We start from the raw sequence: 13,904 nt of genomic DNA, 5'->3' as shown, positions 1-13,904 counted from the left end.
GCACTACTTCAGATCTAATAAAAAAAAATTAAATCACAATTTCAGATATTATTTCGTGAGCATTTGTTTCTACAGCAAGTATTTTATGTGGCTTGTCCGTCAATGTTCAAACTAATGCAATCTCTACTAAATATAAAAACTAACTAAATAAATAAAATCAACAGCTACAAATACTGTTATGAGTAAAGAGTAATGCATAAAGAGTAGCTTGGATGGTTGTTTGAATGCATTATTGAATGCATACTAAAATGTTGATTAAACATATCAAATCAATCGGTTCCATATAAAGATTGGCAATGGTTTATAGCTTTTCAGCTCAATAATATCCTTTAACAATATCCATTAATTCGAATACTACTACTACTACTACTAATAATAATAATAATAATAATAATAATAATAATAATAATAATAGATAAGCAAAATAAATATTAGCATTTTTGAAAGCAATACGGAAACGCAAAACAAGGGCGCAAAAAAATCTTGGCGGCTATACAAACGCGGGAACGCGCACTTTCGGCAGCGCGCACTTGAGCGAAGCGGAGCGGGTGATAGAAAGCACGCGCAGCGCGTCCCCGCTGCTCCTCCTCCTCCGAGCTGCTGCTGGTGCTGATGCTGTTTGGTCACATTTGCGCGGCGGCGGATGCATGAGCTGCTCTCGCCGTTCTACTTCAAGGGTCCGCGTTGCCGGAGAGCCTCATTAGGTGCACGCGCTGACGGTAAGATCTTTCAGTAATCCGCGTTTGTCAGGGCAATGATTAGATTGAGAGAGACTGCGGGCTGTCTGATCTCCAGGCTCGAGCTCATAACGGCCTGTCGGTACCGGGGATGGAGGGTGAGTTATGCACGTTAAACAGAATGTTTACAGAGCAGCGTGGCATTTGACTGGGTTTGGAGACATGCATGGCTGTGATTCCCTCCCTTGCTACCCCCAAACACACACACACACACACACACACACACACACACACACACAGGATAGGATTCTATCCGAGAGCACAGCAGAATCTTGCAGGGTTGAATTAAAACATGCTGTATTTAATAAAGATATAAATCAAGAATGTTTGTAGGGACATCTTGTCTGTGCGAAAAAACCATCCCTGAGTGCACACAATTTCTGTATGCACTTCCTTCCTGCTGGAGCCCACTGAGCACCCTGAGTGTTAATTCAAGTGTTGGCTTTAAGTGGTAGCTAATTCCACACTATTGTGCTGTGCATTGATTTTGCTCCACAGTGGCAGGAACTGACCAGATGGTTGCGTCATAGGGACACGCTGATACATCCTGTGCGTTTTTATGTTCTCCGTATTGCAACTTTTTTGCATAGATACAGTAAGTACAAATACCCAATGCACCGTGTTTACACTGGTTACATTTCTTTTTCTTTCTATATTTTATTTTGGTTAAATAGTATTTCGATTCGGCTCAAAGGAAAACTTCTCGGCTTACATTTACAATCTGCTGACTCTAAGTCTGTGAATTGTTGTAAACACAGTCTCTGGAGCTTCTGATGACTCTGAAACTCTGAGGTCTTGAGCAGGTCTCTCTTTATGAAGTGACGTAAACTAATTGATCCTAAACTGTGACGGTTTCGTTGAACAGCGACAGAATTTTGCATGAGATTGGAGCAGGAAGTGCTAAATGTTTGGGGGTATAGTGAAGATTTGGCTTTATGAGAAATGCTTGTCTTGGCATATGTTTTGAAATGTACCAAATCTACTAAACGTTTGTAGAGTCACCAAGTACTAACTCTTCAAGTAGATATTGGGAGGCGTAAAAAAATTGCTGTATTTGGTAGATGGTTTAAGGTGAGATGAACTTGGTTGACAGTTAGAGAAAGACAAGGATTTGCTATATGGTTTAAGATGTAACTCTACTGGAGGTCTGATTCGGTAGATGATTATAAAAAGTTAGTTTTTAGTAGATGGTCGCCGTGTTTAATTCATGATTAAAGAAGTGCTGATTCTGATAAATACTTAAAAGTTGACTGAATGGAGTGCATAGTTAGAGGAGGACTGACCTGAGATGTTAGATTGATGGTTATTTAAATGAACAGTTAAGTAAATAAAACACTCTGAGTCAATTAGGTAAACTTTAACATCATGAATGGGTTCCTTTTTGATGTGGTGAAAAATAATTTCGTGTTTTCAATGCTTAGTATGAGCAAATCTGTGGCATGATTCACATCTCTGACACATTTTTTGCAGCATCTCAAATGGCTAAATCTAATGCCTTTGGCATTTAAAAACAAAACAAAAAAAAACGTCCAAACGATTGGAGGCATAGAAATCATTACAGTGTTGAATAAGGAGGCCTGGGATACACTCAGTGTTCCAGTTCATTTCAAAGGTATTCAGTGAGGTTGAGGTCAGGGCCCTGTGCAGGACATTAAAGTTCTTCAACCTGTACATACCATGTTCTTTATCAACCATGCCTTTTGTACTAGAGCACTGTTAAGATAGATAGGTCCACACATACTTGTGATGATTAGGATCTACAAGCTTTTGGCAATGTAGTGTAGATATGATTGTAGGAGTATCAATATTTCATGAACACAAAAAAAGCAGAAGAATCAAATGCAGATTAAGTGAACAATATGAAAGTGCCAGTTCAGTATATTTGAGGAATGGCAATATCAGCCAGAATACAAACAAAAGAGTTAGTGCAATATACCAGGTTATTATCCATGTATGCAAAAGTACAAAGGTAGAAACACTGCCGATGGCTATAACAGCCTCCCTAGTCACCAGAAATAAATCCAACAGATCACCTTTGGGAATGGGACATGGTGCAGTTGAGGCTTTGAAGCATAAATGTGCAGCTGACATATCTGCAGCAATTATGTGATGCAATCATGTCAGCATAGCAATGAAGAATCAAGGCTATATTTTGAGCAAGAAGTGGTCCTCAGCAGGATTAGGTGAATTTCCATCTGGGATGAATAAAGTGATTAATTGGTCTTAGTATATCGTTTGTAAAAAGGTCTGTTAAATATATTCCAACACTACAACAAACTCTCTTTTGTGCAGCACTGCAAATGCACCTGACATTGAGTTTGCATACTGTATGGTTTCCAGTACCTGGAAAAGTACCAAGCTTAGCTTGGGTGTGCAGTTAGGTAAGTCACATTGCATTATGCTGTACATTCCAAAAAAATGTCATAGACTGTATCAAGATCATATTCTTTTTTGGCAATAATTGTTTGATTATCAAACAATTCATACTGCTCAGGAGCCATAGATCCAAACTATGGCAATACTTTCAGCACTCAAAAACTGACACTGTGCTTTCTTTTGACCTTTTAGTATAATCATTCATCTTTATCAGTCGGTATGAGCTGGAACGAAACATCTGATCAGTCCTAGGGACAACTTCCATACTGAACTTACCAATGTTGATTTAAAACGCTATAATTATGACAGTCATTTTCACTGTATTTGGCTCCACTTCTCTCTATATATATTTCTCTCACTTTTTCGCTCTCTGTCTCTGACTGTCAAGTGACTTTAATTGCAATCCCAATTTCTCAAGAAAAGCTTGCAGGTAGCCCTGGAAAAAAAGGAACTGGATCTGATTGCAGTGACCCCCCCCCCCCCCCGTATTGTTTCAGTTTACATACTTATTCTTTTCCTGAGTCTTTCCTGTGCTTTCGTTTTTATTTAAAGCTAACACCTCGTAGGAGTGTGTATGACAGTTGCTAACACTGTCAGAATGCTGGCCGCCCACACCGCTAATGTCAGACTACAATTTACTTTTCGCAAATTAAATGGCTTTGATCATATAAACCAGTGGCGCCTTTTCATCATGTATATTAATGTGGGCTTTTGAGGTACACCTGCCCTAGTTTTATTTATTTTTGTGTTTTTATTTTTTTTAGTCTTTGCTATTATTGTACATTACAGATGTGATATACTGTATGTCTGAAGTGTTTAGCACTTCTGAAGCTAATTGGTGGTGCATGGTCGCCCTACAAAGTTGTTAGTTGTTCTGCAATGGACCAAGGAAGACAATGCAAGTTCAAGTAAATGGGAAACGACATTAAGCTGATCACAGTCAAAAGGGATGTTTGTCAAATTTTGACTTAAATTTTGTATTCTATTATATTGTATTGTATTGTATTGTATTGTATTGTAAAATTATTTATATTCCCATGCATTATTTCCAAATGTTCAATGTCATATTAATAATATATCCAGCATAGAAGCAGAGCAGCAAAGGCCGAGTAGCAAAGGCTGAACCTATGGCTCAGTCTGGTCTTGCAATATAAGATGAAGGTGTTGAGTGTAATATTAGCGTGAATGAAAGTTTTCGCTTGAGAGCTGAGCTGTTTGAGCAGAGTGCGAGGATGTGAGAGCTAGAGAGCTAAATGACTAGAGTGCTGATGCATCACTTACTTTATGTAGAAATAAAGGCCCACTGGCACCAGTAAGAGCAGGTAGTCAAATGAAATTCTGGGAAATGTACAAAACATTAGCCAAAGTCAAAATGGAGTTTAAACTAAGAATTTACATAAAAAAATTAATTGTGGATGATATAAAGTGATGTGGATTCGTATTATTCATATTTGAGCAAGCTGTAGTGTATCATTGGTAGTCTGAATGGATGTTTTGTGGCTAGGGTGTTTAACACTTGTGAAGTAGCTAGCAGTGACTAGCAGTGACAGCAAGCTCAGTCTCTCCCTATGTCCACTGTTTAATCTGGACCAATTCCAGGCATTGATACAACAAAGGAGATGGTTCTTGGCTGGTAAAATCCATCTGGCTAGAGCACCAAAATGCTGCTGGTTTAAAACCAATAATTAATGATGTCAGGGTCTTTGGGGACATCATTTTGTTACCATGACAACAGCTTAAGTAACTTACAAGAAATTGCTGGAACTGAAATAGCAATAAAAAATACATGGCGAATGAAAGGTATTATTTCTTCTCTTCTTTTTTCTTGCTCACTCTAAAAAAAAATTAGACAAAAAAATTACTTGACATTGTCAGAAGCTGCAAAATCCTCTGTCCTGAAGAAATCTTTTTTAAAAAAACCTCAAGTTAAAGCTTTATTCCTGACTTTCTCTGCAAAATATACAACTCCAACAGTAGACTTCATCGTATGAAGAAATACAAGTCAAGTCCCTGTGTAAGTTGTTACTATAGCAACAATGACATATTAGAACAAACACATTGTCAAGGATGCTGTTATAGGAAATTAATCTATACTTTCCAAACGACCAAAGTTGATGATTCAGCAGCGGTTTTGTATAAATCAACTTTATTGTGCATGACAATTTGGAATAAATGGGTAATAAAAAATTTCTTCCTAAAACCAGAGGTACAAAAAAATAAAGTATACACCCTGCAGTAGGTGATTAGGAATCTTCCACATTTGTACTAATTTTGCTTTTAGACTGGAAAAAAGGTACATTAAAAGGTCTGCTGGTTCACTGAAACAGCATCAGTGCTGTCAGATGCTGTATGTCTCCCAGCACCTGTATTACTGTAGACGGTTCTTTAACTTTTAATGCAAGAACATATAGAAAGGAAGCTGACAGCAGTGCCGAGGATAAACTGCACGGTCTGAGTCACATTTTGCAGTGAATGAGCTTGGAGTTAGAAAAACAGTAAAGAGAGGCGTGTTATCCACAGTAGGCTGGCTGCTTTGTGTTTGTTTGGGCTCCAAATCACTTCATGCTGCTTGGCATAGCTTCGAGGCAGCCATTAGTGCTACTCAGGAATAAACATGCTCTGAGATTTTAGCCTTTATATAGAATTTGAAGGTCAGTTTATATGTTTGTATATGTTTATATGTGTTTATGTGTGGTTAAACAGATGTTTCAAAGATTCAAAGATCGCTTCTGCCATATATAATATATATAACATTTTTATTGTTATTTATTTATTTATTTTTGCAGCAGCAGTAGGCAAATGTACAGTGTATTCTTTGCCCTTGTCTGCACACGTCCACATACACATATATACTGTATAGTTTATAAAGGTACGGTATTGCAAATTGGTCTGTTTTGCTAAATATTGTAATTTGTTCACAATGTGCATCTTGTACAGCAGTAGTACAGATTTACTGTCCTCTGAATACAACTGAACATACAGCCATTATTGGCAAAATAACTGCCAACAAAAGTGAGTACACCCTGAGTGCTAGCAGCTGTACCTCACTTAACCATGCAAAGCTACATGTCCTGTAATTATCTGTGGATACTCAGTCCGTATCGGAAAAATGATTTGTAGTGTGCCGAAATAAGATTTCTAGTGCGTTGTACAACACAGATTTTGTGTTACACGTGCAAAATCGTTGCCTGGTGATTGACAACATTTTTACGACTGTCTAGCAATATGGATTATTTTGCGTTTTATGTCCAGCTTTTAAAGTTTCTCTTAAAAGGCCAAAATCCTGACAATTCCGCATATTAAGGGAATGAATGAAGGATGGAAGGAACAAAGACAATAGGTATGATGAAGTATGCTGAAATAGGTTGAACAGGTAAATACATCAAATCTTTAGAAAATCAAATAATAAATGAAACAAACACACACACACAATTACTCAATTTAATTGATATAATAAAAAGTGTATTGCATTAATTTAATATTATTAAATATTTTGTAAAAACTATAAAATATTATGTTATATACTGCATTATTTAACCAAGCAGGCATTATATTTATAATAATTAAAAATGATGTTTGCAAATTTTAAAAATAATAAGCTGTGTTAAAAAAATGTCCTTGTCTGCAGTGGTCAGTATCTATCAAAAGTGGTCCAAGGAAGAAACAGTGTTGAACCAGTGACAGGTTCATGATATAATCTTATATATATCCGATATTCTGTCCACATGGTTTAGCAGCAATCTTCCCAAGGTTTTGTGTTTTCTAGGCCTGTGTGTTTCCAGAGTCTTCTGTTCTTAGGATCTGTATTCCCAAGGTTCTATGTTCTCAGTGTTGTGTATACAGTGGCTCTATATTTGTAGGTTTTGGTGTTTTTAGTGCCTGATATTCTCAAGACCATACTGACTCAGTATTTTACACTGATGCCACAGTAACAGATAAAGCAGTGATCAAACTGAATGAAAATATCGTTCACTGGGGTAAGTGACGTGGCAGGAAAAACATACATTAGAATTTGCTTTGTAGTGACTTTTTATGCAGCTGTATATGAGCTGTGAGCTGTGAATTTATTAACTCAGCCTTGTGAGGCAATAAAAAAAACAAATAAAAAAAACAGAGCAGGTTATGGTCTTTTTGGTTGGAAGGAAAATGGATTCCCCATTTTTAAAAGTACCAAACTGTTGCCTTGTTTTTAGTAAATCAATTGTTAATTAAAACGAATTGTTTTGCTTTTGCTTAAGGCGCACCATTTTAAGAAGACATCACTCCTATTTTTTCTCCCATCTTTACTAACATACTGTTCTTGCCTGTTTGGACAATCAGTCTATGTGCTATTAAAAAAGGTCTGGCTGGATCTAAATGATGAGGAGGGACAAAAAGATATAAGGTTCTTTTAATGGTGTTAGCTTTTTTGTTTGTTTTTATAAAATAAATTATGTCTCATATACTTCTCTTATAGAGACTGGTAGTTTTTAACTATTCATCATTTCCTTTCAGCAATTCAAACCTCATCCTAGATTCGGCACTTTCTACAGTACAACGTTTTGCTGAAAGTTTAATTCAAGCATATGATTACCTGCTTTTCCTGTGTACTGACTCATTAAGCTTGTGACACTGAATTGACTTTTGTGATTGCCACCACAAATTACCCATTTAATGTTTATGTAGCATCATTTTGAATGAGCCTGATAACATATTTCCTTTCAAAACATTTTACCTTCATGAATTAAGGCTGCTAAATATTACACACACTGCATGCCATAAGTGTCTCACTATGTTCTTTAAATGCTAGATTGATTTTTCCAGCTTCATAACAGTACACTTTGTGGTTATACAGTATAGAGATACTGTATAAGGCAAAAGTTACACCTGACCATTCTATTTGGTTGTAATCATCTCACAAAAGTAAGTACACCACTCACATTTTAGCAACCTCTTTAGTATATCTTCTCAAGGGACAATACTATAGAAATGAAACTTGGAGATACTGTATTTATTGAGTAGTCAAAGTGCAGCTTGTATAGCAGTATAGATTTACTGTCCTCTAATAATAAATCACATAACATACAGCCCTTATTGTCTAAATAGTTGCAACAAAAGTGAGTACACTCTAAGTGATATCAGCTGTATGTTGTTTAACCATGCAAAGTCACACATGTTTTATTTATCATGTTGTTGTTTTTGTCTGCTTAACAGGACCATATAAAGTTGTGTATCTTGTATTAGAACAGTTACAATTTGGTGCTTCGAGTCCAATTCTCTCATACTGAACACTGGATGTTCAACATGGCACCTCATGGCAAAGAATTCTCTGAGGATTTGAGAATTAGAGTTGTTGCTCTCCACAAAGATGTAAGTTAGAGTACAGTGGCCCGGAACATACAGAGGTTTTCCAAGATGGGTTCCACTTAAAACAGGCCTTGCAAGGGTCGATCAAAGAAGTTAAGTCCTCGTGCTGTGCATCAGGTGCAGAAGCTGCTTCAAAATAAGTCGGTTTGCACGGCCATTATCCCAGAAGGAAGTCCCTTCTGAAGTTGGCTCACAAGAAATCCTGCAAATAGTTTGCTGAAGACAACCTGTCCAATATATGTATGTTTATATATATATATATATATATATATATATATATATATATATATATATATATATATATATATATATATATATATATATATATATCGACATCTATGGTCTGCATCACTTCTATAAGTTGTTTATTCAGTATTATTTAGTCTCCTTAAATCGAAATAAAGTTTTTTATATGGATAAATTAGTTGTTGCTGCAGGTAACTCAAGCTTATAAAGTGTGTTTATTTTGAGTTGAATGGGTCACATGTGGCATGATTTAAAAACTTTCAAATTGATCCACTTGGAGGGGAATTTTTTTTTATAAAGCTTCATTTGTGTTGGACAAAAATCAAAAGCCATGTTTGTCTAATTAAATTACTGATTTATTTATTTCGTTTTTTTTTTTTAAAACATTCTTCAAGAAGGAAACATTTTATATCTTGAGATTTTATTCAATTAAGCCTGTGAGTGTGTCGTTATTTTTGGCTTATGTATAATTTAGGCATTAGTAATTGTATACTACTTCTGTTGTTGGTCATAAATGTGATCATCATCAGGATTAGTAAACTAATAGAGTACAATAGAAATATTGTATAAAAAAAACACAAACACTTAAATACCGATGCATTATGAAAGCTGGTGAATTATTTACAGAGCATATGGAGCATAATAAACATATGTTCATGAAATGAAGGAGAATTGGATTGAGACAGCATGTGAGTGAAAAGTGACTTATGGAAAATTGGCTTGCAAATTAGCAGCAGGTTAGCAATTGCTGTACACATCAGATTGCTTTAATGTAAAATTCTTATACTATAAAACCTCAGCCAAAAGGAATCACAGAGAGTTGCAGAAAGCCTTACAGCTAAGGTCCTGTGAGACCTCCAGATCCAGACAGATAAACCCATAATACAGACTAAAAAAAATAATAGATAAGCATCAGAAAACAGCATGCGGTGGGCTCATAGATGTGTGAATCCTGAGTGATGATAACAATCAAAAGAAGGAATACAAAAAGCTTGAAAAGCACCAGGGGCTAAAAGAGAGGTACTTTTAAAAGCATCAAGGTTTAAAGCTCAGATTTGTAACTCCAAGCTAAAAGAGGGGCTTCAATAGATTCCAGGAATGGAAACATCTCAAAAGACCGCTGGTAGAAGACATGATAGTTAGGAAAGTTATCACCAACTGGGAGGATGTGTGTGTGTATATATAGTGCACATCACGATGTAGACCAGTTAAACACCATCACAAACATTGCTTCCAAAGTGTCCCAGATTATGTTATGTAGGCCACATGTCATAAGACTACTGGTTCCCAAACTACAAAACCTATTCATAATGTAGGCTCTATAAACACCACATATAAGCAATAAGCCATTTATGATACAGTATTCATACAAAAATCATTTTATTGTGGATGTATCCTGAAACCCATTCTATATTCACTATAATCACAACATCATTCATTCATCTGCTGTCCTGTTTATTATGTAGGTCACATAAACATCACAAATGTGTCATGATCAATCTCATCGTCAATTCACATATTTTTAGAAAACACTATACTCTAATATTGAGTTCTCCATCAAAGCCTTCATAGCATGGATTCCATGTTGAAAATAAAAAATTGGAGGCTTTGGTCCATGTTGATGAGATTTCATCATGCAACTCCAATAGGCTTTTCAGGTGGACTTTCATGCTGTGGATCCCTGTTCTACCACATCCCAAAGGTGCTCTATTAGATTCAGATTAGATTCAGTGTCTAGGAAGGCCTTGGAAGAATTTTGAACTTATTGTCATGTTCCTGAAACCGTTTGAGATTTGTGACATGGTGCATTATTTTGTAGAATGTAGCTAATAGAAAACTGTGACCATGCAAAAAATACTCTGTGGCATAGGGATGATTGAGTGGTATTAACAGGCCTCAAGTGTGCCAAGAAAACATCCCCCCACACCATTATACCACCTCCACCAGTATGTACTTTTGACACAAGCTGGGCTGGGCCTAGGAATTTATGCTGTTGGTGCCAAATTCTGACCAGATCTGTGTGCCTTTTTGCAGTATTCATCAGACCAGGCTACATTTTTCCTGTCCAGTATTGCTAAACCTGATCTCACTGCATGATCATCTTTTTGTTCCTATCTGACAGAAGTAGTACCCAGTGTGGTCTTCTACTACTGTAGCATGTCTGCTTCAAGGTTTGACATGCTCTGAGGTGTTTTTCTGCCCAGCACAGAGTGGTGTTCAGTGTAACCTTTCTGTAAGCTTACCAGTCTGCTCATTTTCTGTTGACCTCTTGTTTCAACAGTGTTTTTCAGTCCACAAAGCTGCTGCTCCTTGCATGATTTTTCTTCATTGCACCATCCCAAGTAAACTCTCGAGACCGTTTGTGAAAATCCCAAAAGATCGGTAGTTATAAAAATACTCAAACCAGCCGTTCTGGCACCAGCAATCATGCCACGCTCAAAATCACTCGGATGATTTTTCCCATTCTGATGACTGATGTGAACATTTCCCGAAGCTGCTGGATCATATCTGCATGATTTTATGCATGAATGAGAAAATGTACAGGTGTTTCTATACTGTACGTCCTAAACCACACCATTGTCACACTCACTACTTATATTATAATGTTCTTTTGGAAAACAAAAATGACAACATACTTATTTTTGTTTATTATTGTGTAAACTCTACCCCAGCTCTTCACTGTTCAGCTCAATGCTTAGATTGGATTCTGCATCACTTGCAGATCAGTATCGATAAAAGCATCTGCCAAATGAAGTCATGTAAATGAGAATATTTGTTAGAAACAGCTTCAGATGTAATAATGTACATCATAAAAACATATAACCTTAGGGAATAATCTTCCAGTCATTGCAATTTAGACGGAATTATATAATACGCTGTGCTTTCCAGGGTTTTTGTTGCCTAAACTGCTGCACATAGCACAGTGTGTTATACTCATGGTGTAGTAAAATAGGAACATATTATAGATAGACACCCTAAAGATTTGCAGTTTGCAATCAACAACCCCAATTTACTTGATTCTATCAAAACATGTTTTTTGTGGGGGTGGGGATTGGGGGGTATTTTGGTGCTATTATGCATAGCATAGAAATTGACACTTGCATCTATGTGTGTTAACTGGCACATCTATACATGTTTCTCAAATGTCAAATGTCCAGGAGGCACCTTGCCATGTCTGTGTCTCAAATTGTACACATGCTATTGGCTAAACCTGTGTGTTATGCAAACTAATGTCATTGGTTCAAGCATATACACACAGGTTCCTTACCTGAGTACGGGTTGTGTTCACATTTCCAGCATTTCCAGTACATTTTTAGTTCAACTCGGATTCTCGGATCATCTCTTTCAGCCGTGTAGTCTCCAGTAAGGCTGCATAGTGCATCTCCTGGTTCCTATGACAGCAGTTTTTTTTTTTTTTAAAGAGAATATGTCATTTCTTCTCCTTTACCTACAGAATGTACTGAAATTGTATCCTGAAGTCCTGGTGTTACTCTAATGAGAATTGGTTCCCTTAAGAGTCTGGTTCTTTTCAAGGGTTCTTCTTCATGGCAGAGATGTTCCTGTTGCCTCTGGGGTGCTTGGTAGGGATCCAAAACTACATTCAGATTTCACTAAAACTACAGACAAATAAATCTTTATGCCTATTGGTCACTCCTAATGTGGAAAATGTAGACCAGTAGTTAGCATTAGACTTCTGACTGGAAGGAAGCATGTCCCAGCAAATCTCAGCAGCACCAACCCTAAATATATAACCCTATATAAATAACAATTGTCGAACTGGACACAGACACAGATGTCTGCCAAATGCAGTCAATAGAAATTAATGGAGCTTAATTGATTAATCCCGTGATTGTGTGATTGTGATGAGTCACTTAGCTACAGCAAAATTTAAAAGTTTTTAAAAAATATATCCCAGCATCATTTCCAATTATTAGTAGGTATACACTTATTTTAGGTATATCAGCTATTGAATATTTTATTTAGATATAATGAGTATTTCTAGGTAGCAGTTTTGGACTAAAAAAGTCCTATTTGATAGCTAACACATGGACAGATGTTTTTTTTTTAATTCCTTATTTCAGACATTCAAGAGTCCTCAATTCATTAATTCTTTTCACTGTATAAGACATCCATGGTAGACATACCTGTGATGTGATCATATATACATGGCTAGTCAAACAGGCAGACAGCTAACTACAACACACACACACACACACACACACACACACACACACACACACACACAGAGAGAGAGAGAGAGAGAGACAACAAAATGCCTTCTAGCATTTTTAGCAGTGCTTAAAATATCAAAGACTAGCCGAAATCGGGTTGTTGCTTGGGGAAACTGGTTATGTCAGCAGCATTTGATGTTTTTTTTATAACAGAATGTAAGTAGCAGATTAGCATTGAAATAGTTTGCTAACTGCTGCAGACTACACACTGGCGCATGTTACATTTGTTGATAATTAAATATTTTAATATTGTACTGCAAACAAAATAAAACCTACAAAGCTAGTAAAGGTGTGTTGAGTACACTATTTATTTATTTAATTGTTCATTTATTTATTTATTAATACTTATTGATTTTACATATTTCAAACTTATTAGACGGGTTCTAGGCTCCTCATTTTTCTACACAATTTAAACATTTTAATTGTTGTGTATTTATTCCTGATGAGCAGAAATGGTGACTGTGGCAAGGAAAAACTCCCTTGGATGTTATGAGGAAGAAACTTTGAGAGGAACCAGACTCAAAAGGGGAACCTATCCTCATTTGGGTGACATAAAGAGTGTGATTATAGTCTTTAAACAATACAGAACACAGGAGAATGAGAACTAACATGAGCACCGAAATATAAGATTATAAGTAATGTCCTTTCTACAGTCTTATACACTTATTTGAGAGAACAAGGCAGTGACCTTGGAGCTCTCAGAAAGCCTGCTACCACTTCCAGTTACAATTGAGCTTCAGGAAGTGGTGGCTCAGTAGTTAACCCCAGCACCACCATGCTGTCACTGTGGGGGCCCCCTAAGCAAGGCCCTTAAACCTTATCTGCTCACTTGTATAAATGAGATGATCGTAAGTCGCTCTGCATAAGGGCATTTACCACATGCCCTAAATGTAAATGTAGAAAACAAAGCTACCCTCTGCGGCATCATTGTCATAATGAGAACGTTGAGAAGAGAATACATGATGGG

At 36.6% G+C, this 13,904-nt stretch overlaps 1 protein-coding gene across 1 annotated transcript in view; it reads left to right on the top strand.

Moving 5' to 3' along the window:
- The first annotated feature begins 582 nt into the window (after window positions 1-582).
- The window catches only part of fut8b (fucosyltransferase 8b (alpha (1,6) fucosyltransferase)), a 133,191-nt gene continuing 119,869 nt past the window's right edge, over window positions 583-13,904 (top strand). The window contains 1 exon segment of the mRNA XM_046836817.1: window positions 583-719. The gene's annotated coding sequence lies outside the window, so the exon portion shown is untranslated.

This window comes from Silurus meridionalis, chromosome 23 (genome assembly GCF_014805685.1).
Source record: "Silurus meridionalis isolate SWU-2019-XX chromosome 23, ASM1480568v1, whole genome shotgun sequence".
NCBI classification, from domain to species: domain Eukaryota; kingdom Metazoa; phylum Chordata; class Actinopteri; order Siluriformes; family Siluridae; genus Silurus; species Silurus meridionalis.
This window is presented reverse-complemented; position numbering and strand designations above follow the sequence as displayed.